Source organism: Schistocerca nitens, chromosome 1, assembly GCF_023898315.1.
Source record: "Schistocerca nitens isolate TAMUIC-IGC-003100 chromosome 1, iqSchNite1.1, whole genome shotgun sequence".
In the NCBI taxonomy this organism is placed as follows: Eukaryota; Metazoa; Arthropoda; class Insecta; order Orthoptera; family Acrididae; genus Schistocerca; species Schistocerca nitens.
Window position 1 is genome coordinate 584,559,512 of NC_064614.1, and position 8,313 is coordinate 584,567,824.

An 8,313-nucleotide genomic window follows, 5' to 3' on the forward strand; every position below is an offset into this window, starting at 1 on the left:
ACCTTACCGCCAGATTTTCCACTGCTGCTTTCGCCAGCAAAGTTGAGGCGTTGTCAGAAGGACGTTTACAGAATCGCGTCGTAGACAAGCGTAACATCTGCGCCCAGCATACAGAAACTGTTCGTGACCATGTTTCTTAATTTGGATACTGTACTTATACGTTTCTACGTTGTGCATATTTCTTTATACGACTGTTTCGTAATTTCAAAGATGTTATCACGAATACATGGAAATGCTACTTTTTTTTTAGATAATTCACGACAAACACAGGTTTTTTTCGTTTCTAAAAGAAAACTGGAAAAAGGAATGCTCAGGCAAAGCTGGGTTTCTCAGCTAGTAGTATATAAAATAACGCCGCTCAGACTCAGCATAAAGTAAACAGTATTTTATAGTCATGCGACAAATCTATACAGATTGGTGCGCCCGTCGCAACATAAAACTCGATATGGTCTGCATTGTGTTACAAACGAAGCCCTCTACCACGACGATAACTGTTCCAAGAATTAAAAAGTGCCATTTCAGTTAACTTTTAAATTTGTAAGCAGACTGCTGTTCCTTGTTCATTCCTGAAGTGTGAGCGGGAAGTGAGAGAATATTAGAATGCTGAAGATGAAGAGCAGCAAAGCTTATTTGCTTCGACAGTGGATTGACGGAAGTCTTATTCTAGCAACAGATGGAAGGAGGCAACGTTTTATTTTTGTGTTTTCTACGTATTTAAATACATCAATGTGAGTTTCGAGTTAATGACTGTCGTTTTTATTTAACCAAGATAAACTCTCTTTATTTGTATACCACTGTCATAGTTGCACTGCGAAAAAAAAAATCCGGATTACACAACATTTACAAACAGCTGCTCATAGAAATGCTGTCAATATAAATGTGTCCAAGATCCAAACAGCCTTACTTGCAGCATTTACTTCAAGCAGGGGTGGAAATGATGTCGACGATAATTTTTCAAAAGATATCTGTAAAGCGTCAGTTTTAGCCAAGATCCCTTTCAGTAAGTTAAATAATGTAGAATTTCTAACGCTCCTGGAATAATTTCGGAACGAAAAGTTGACATAATGTTAATTTTTTGCGTATATGAAAGTTTTTAGGAAATATTTACCAGATTTTTAGTGCACAGATGCATGGATATACTATTCATAGTTTATCGTGCATATAAATCCCACCTCTGGTCATTACAGGTGATGCACGAGTTTGGATTACGGTAAGTTGGGGGAAGAAACTCGATCCCGCTCTTTCAAAGGGAAGTTGTTTTAAGTGCCGACGCGTACGTCGCCCAAGCGTTGTCAAACAAAGACTTACACTAGGCCGCCGAACAGCCTCAGACGAGGTCTCCCAGCCAATAATACCACACAATAATTTCATTTCACTTGGCTTAAGTGATTCAGGGAAACGATGGAACATATGTACTTTCTACGGCGTAACTTCGCTCGTTAAGGGATTGATTGTGGCACGAAAGGCAAGTGGATGATGGAGTTAATTATCTTATCGAATACTGTGCATCGCAATCATCGTAACAATTGTACAACACAAGCAAACTAGCATCGTTTGGGGAAGAAAAAACACCTGCGTAATTCTCAAAGGAACCATTCTGGCATTTCGCTAAACTAGCATAAGGAAAATTTCAAGGTAGGGACCCAGGCAGCGATTGAACATTGCATCTTAAACAATGCGAATTGTACGAAAATTGAATCTTACCAGAGCATGGCAGCGCGGGATTAGCCGAGCGGTCTAGGGCGCTGCAGTCATGGACTGTTTGGCTGGTCCCGGCGGAGGTTCGAGTCCTCCCTCGGGCATGGGTGTGTGTGTTTGTCCTTAGGATAATTTAGGTTAAGTAGTGTGTAATCTTAGGGAGTGATGACCTTAGCCGTTAAGTCCCATAAGATTTCACACACATTTGAACTTTTTTTTTTTAAATCAGAGCATGCAACACTGTGCGGTGGAGAAGATCCGCTACAACTGTGTTATTACAGTGTTTTATCAGTCTACTATCGCATTTTTCACAATGGTAACTGGTTTCCAACAACTACTAAACATGTTCAGCTGTGTTGAAAATTAAAGACAGCAGAGAGGAGTGCTTTACACAGCCCCAAGAGTCGCTTCCTCAACATAATGGGGAATAGTCCTGAACTTTTGCCGGCGTGATTAGTATTCCATGAGGCGCCGAGTTGCAACCGGTTGACGTCTACATCTTCTCGCGACATTACGGCTTAAAATCACTCATCCGTCTTCAGGTCAGATACACTTGAAACTCACCTGATTACGGCTCAATTGTTTTCAGCCGAAATATCATGGACAGATGCCGACATCGTCCGGTTGCAAGCCCCAAAACTCATGGGACAATGGAGAAGCTTAAAATTTTCTGGACTCTCGCAAAACAAGCAGGCAAAATGCTAGATGTGCAAACCTTGTTTCAGATGAACAGATTTTGAGAATTTTATAGTAACCACTGCACCGGCCGACGTGACCAGCCCAGTGGCTACGAGAGCTGCCCCAACAGCGAAGCTCTGAACTGCTTGCCATACTCTACTTCACTGTACTGTACTGTGCTGTCTGTACGTCTTCCTGAGTCATGGAAAGCGGCGCCCTCTCATGGAATACACGTACAAGGAAGCACATTCAAAACTCAAATACAAACCATGTCCGCAGTGTGAAGTGAAAGGTTCTTTTCTGTTGTAATTTTAACTCTGTACACTGCTCATAATTGTATCTCCCCAGGTGCGTTGCCTGAGGCATAACGACTTCATCTTTTTGACGTACCACACATATATAGCACTGCACTAAATTCTTGATAATTCTTTATAAATCTTACAATTTTATTCTGTGTACGTCGGTGACACATGATACTCTACCGGCAACGCCGTAGACACGTGCGTGTCGAACGAGTGATCGACTTAACCCCTGTTGTGCAAATAAACAAATACAACTTTTATGGGACATGTGTCCCACAATTAAATTAAAACAGTTCCCATTCCCCGATTCTGACCAAGTTGCACGAGCGGTTTCCATTAGTTGTAAGGCGAATGATGGAACCAGATATCTGCTCTCAAATATTCCAAGTTGGGACTCCCTTTTCCCCACTATCAGCTCCCCTGGTATTTGACTGTAAAGTCTCTGTCTCTGTAATGGATCATTACGCGGACACCATGCTGTATCTACAGAATGATTTTTTAAAAATTCTGTTTACATGAGTAGTTTATGGACGCTATCCACAATACAAGAAACGGCCTCATCTCTGCAACTGCTCGTGGCATCACATACATTGTTTTATTTATATATGCCCTTGTATTGCGCAGCGACGATCAAACTTACTGTGTATTTTTAAAATACCCAAGATTTTCTGTCACTGAAGGAAACCGATTGCCAGTGGGAAACAATGCGCCAGTAGACCATAACAAAAGGCGTAAGCTATACCACAATGGATCTTAAACGAACAGATCAGTTATCAATGATGCCGTCATACACGTACATTGTCAGCTGTAACTGATGGGATAATGAAAAGCATGAAGAAGAATCACATTAGGACCTAAAACTCAATAAGCAAACATCTTAATAGTCACATTTTTCAAGTAATCTCAGTAGGGCAGAAAGGCATTTTTTTCCTCGCATGTCCGCACGCTAAGGAATGGGTTTCATTGCCCGATCCGTTGTTTTTTGACTTGTTGAGAAATGATAGTCGTATTATTAAAGCACCCACATAAATTAATAACTGAGGCTAAAACTATCTTCAGGTGAAACATTCTAACCAACCAGCGATCTCTAAACACAGTGCTATTACCACATATTTCTGCGCTCTCTCTATACGCTAAATTGGTGAGACGTAAAAAAAAAATCAATATAAAAATTATACATTTCTTGCCTGAATTGTTGTTTGCGGCAACAATGGTCAGCGTCACAGGAAAAATGTGACCATAGGAAGCGTTGGCAAGTCTTGGATACTCAGTCTCACCTGAAACAAACACAGAAGGTTCACAGTCACATATTCTGTGTAAATTTACCCACTCGCTCGCAGAAGTTCGAGCAGGTGTTGCGGCCTTTACATTTACTCGACTACTGGCGCGCAGGCAATGAAATGCTTCAAGCTAAAACAGATGTTAAAAATAACAGCACAGACAGCTAACATATACTGTAAAGGTGCAAAACACAAGAAGCGGAATGTGTAAGAAGGCATGGCTAATACTTCTGGTGTTGATGGACATACCTGCGACATTACGAATAATTTGACCAGAGGGTTACTTCCGAAAGATGTGATATGATGATGGCTACATATCTCATCTTACACTTTCCGCTTCTCGAGTAAACGTACATTCCAAAAGTGCAAAACTCTAGAAACAGAATGTGTAGGATGAGGCATGTAGCCATCACCATATCAAGTCTTTTGCAAGAAATCCCTTGATCGAATTATCCACACTTGCACAGGCATGCCCAATAACAGCCAGCAATATAGTTACAGCTACATTCATACTCCAGGAACCTCCTTATGGTGTGGGGTGAACGACACTTTTGACATCATTAACATTCTCCCGTTTCTCCGTTCCATTCACGAATGGAGAGTACGAAGACCGGCTGCCTGCAATCCATCGGAGGAGCGAGGATTTAATATGTTTCCTGGCTCTCCTTGGATGGTTTCTGAATTTTTGAAGTAATCTTCCCTGTTATATGCAAAGCTTCTCTTGTAGCGCCTGCCACTCGAGGTTGATGCTCTTCTCCGTGAAAATTTTTACATTTTCTACACAAGTCCGTGACATAACGCGCACCTCTCGTTTGCATCTATTTTTTCTATTAATCATGCTCGGTAAGGATCCCACATTGATGAACGGTACTCAATAACAGTTCAAACTGTTGTTTTTAAGCCGCTTTCTTCGTAGACAAATTACATTTTCTGAGGATTCTTCCGGTTGACCTCAGCCTGGCTTCTGTTTTTCCTATAACTAGTTTTATGTGACCATTCCAGTTTAGGAGGCCCAGGACGGTTATTCCCGGGTGTTTCACCACTGTTAGTATCTGGAATGACCGTATACTTTGCCGAGGTCGCAAACGCCGGCTCACAAGGATTCCGCAACTTGCCTAAAACTACCTTCCCTCCAGTAACCGAACTATCCAACTAGTAGCCCACCTATGATTTTCTCTTTACCATTCTCGGTAACACATCAGTAACCTCTTTTGTAGGATGATAAGTTAAGAAAGTACTACTACATTTGCCCGCACGGTTAGCCGTGCGGTCTAACGCACTGCTTTCCGTGCAGGAAGGCGTGCCGTCCCCGGCACGAATTGGCTTAGCGGATTAGTATCGGGGTCTGGTGTGCCGGCCAGTCTGTAGATGGTTTAAAGGCGGTTTTCCATCTGCCTCGGCGAATGCGGGCTGGTTCCCCTTATTCCGCCTCAATTGCACTATGTCGCCGATTACTGTGCAAAAACTTTCTCCACGTACGGGTACACCATAATTACTCTACCACGGAAACATTGAGGTTACACTCGTCTGGTGTGAGACGTTGCCAGGAGGGGTCCACTGAGGGCCGAACCGCACAATAACCCTGTGTTCGGTGTGGGGCAGCGTTGGGGTGAGTGGACTGCTGTAGCCTGTTGTAGGGTTGTGAACCACTGAGGGCTACGGCGGGGACGGAGACTCTCCGTCTTTTCTCTGTCCCCAGTTTCATACAATATAACACTACAACATTTTTATACCAGAATATACAAGAAGGTAAGTTATCATTTTAAATGCCTTCACCGACAGATGATTAAAGAAAAGAAAGTATACAATAATGGGCTTCAACTGCCAGTACTGTCGTTCATAGAACATTTTTAAGCTAATGATAACATTTCAGCTGTGTACGAGGGCTATTTTGTTTTTCCACCTCCGATCGGGCGCGAAATTAAAACTGCAATGAAAATCCGGTGAAGCTTTGTACAGATGAGTTGCGCAGTGTCTCTAGTATGTCTCTTCAGTACTCGGCGCCCAGTGAGCAGGTAAAGACGCCTGGGAAATAGCGTTTCTCGCCAAGTGCGAGGTGCCTGCTGTGTAGTTTCTCCTGATTTCATGCAGCTCGCATAACGTATCTGTCAGAATTTCCTTCTTTACGACAATTCCCGGCCCAACACTGTCGGGGCAACGAAGACCATCCTGCAGCGCTGTCGATGGGCGATATTTGACCACCCACCATACAGTGTGGACTTGGCTCCCTCTGATTTTAATCTCTTCGCTCACGAGGAGACCGCATTTTGGCACAGACAACGAGCTGCAGACCAGCGAAGGCAATTTGCAGAGATCACAGGTGCCTGCCTTGCATGACGAGGATATTGGAAACTTGGTACCATACTACGACAAAATTCTAAGTTGGAGTCACGACTATGTAGAGACATACATGGAAGGTGTAGCTAAATGTTGCAAACAGAACATATTTTATTTTCACTGTGGCTTCCAGTTCGCGAACGATCGGATGAGGAAATAAATAGCGCTCGTATCAAACACTCCAGAAAGTGTAATGTATCCATTTCACTTTTTTACCACTGCAAAATTTTATTGTGAATGATACTTGTCTTTCTTAAGTTTTCCTGTCAATTTTTGGTATGGAAAGATAGTCCACACTATTTAGCCTAATGTAAGAGTCTGTCTGTACCCTCCCGGGGTTGTTCACAAAAAATTTAATAGTTAGGGTGAGCTGAGTCAAACAAAAAGTTAACACGAGAATGCAAACACTACCCCACACTTGTCGTTAGTGAATGATACTTGTCTTCCTTAAGTTGTCATGTCAGTTTTTGGTATGGAAAGAAAGTCCACTTTGTTGTTGTGGTCTTCAGTCGTGAGACTGGTTTGATGCAGCTCTCCATGCTACTCTATGCTGTGCAAGCTTCTTCATCTCCCAGTACTTACTGCAACCTACATCCTTCTGAATCTGCTTAGTGTATTCATCTCTTGGCCTCCCTCTACGATTTTTACCCTCCACGCTGCCCTCCAATGCTAAATTTGTGATCCCTTGATGCCTCAAAACATGCCCTACCAACCGGTCCCTTCTTCTTGTGAAGTTGTGCCACAAACTCCTCTTCTCCCCAATTCTATTCAATACCTCCTCATTTCGAAAGCTTCTATTCTCTTCTTGTCCAAACTATTTATCGTCCATGTTTCACTTCCATACATGGCTACACTCCATACAAATACATTCAGAAACGACTTCCTGACACCTAAATCTATACTCGATGTTAACAAATTTCTCTTCTTCAGAAACGCTTTCCTTGCCATTGCCAGTCTACATTTTATATCCTCTCTACTTCGACCATCATCAGTTATCTTACTCCCTAAATAGCAAAACTCCTTTACTACTTTAAGTGTCTCATTTCCTAATCTAATTCCCTCAGCATCACCCGATTTAATTTGACTACATTCCATTATCCTCGTTTTGCTTTTGTTGATGTTCATCTTATATCCTCCTTTCAAGACACTGTCCATTCCGTTCAACTGCTCTTCCAAGTCCTATGCTGTCTCTGACAGAATTACAATATCATCGGCGAACCTCAAAGTTTTTATTTCTTCTCCATGAATTTTAATACCTACTCCGAATTTTTCTTTTGTTTCCTATACTGCTTGCTCAATATACAGATTGAATAACATCGGGGATAGGCTACAACCCTGTCTCACCCCCTTCCCAACCATTGCTTCCCTTTCATGTCCCTCGACTCTTATAACTGCCATCTGGTTTCTGTACAAATTGTAAATAGCCTTTCGCTCCCTGTATTTTACCCCTGCCACCTTCAGAATTTGAAAGAGAGTATTCCAGTCAACATTGTCAAAAGCTTTCTCTAAGTCTACAAATGCTAGAAACGTAGGTTTGCCTTTTCTTTATCTTTCTTCAAAGATAAGTCGTAAGGTTAGTATTGCCTCACGTGTTCCAACATTTCTACGGAATCCAAACTGATCCTTCCCGAGGTCCGCCTCTACCAGTTTTTCCATTCGTCTGTAATGAATTCGCGTTAGTATTTTGCAGCTGTGACTTATTAAACTGATAGTTCGGTAATTTTCACATCTGTCAACACCTGCTTTCTTTGGGATTGGAATTATTATATTCTTCTTGAAGTCTGAGGGTATTTCGCCAGTCTCATACATCTTGCTCACCAGATGGTAGAGTTTTGTCATGACTGGCTCTCCCAAGGCCGTCAGCAGTTCCAATGGAATGTTGTCTACTCCGGGGGCCTTGTTTCGACTCAGGTCTTTCAGTGCTCTGTCAAACTCTTCACGCAGTATCGTATCTCCCATTTCATCTTCATCTCCATCCTCTTCCATTTCCATAATATTGTCCTCAAGTACATCGCCCT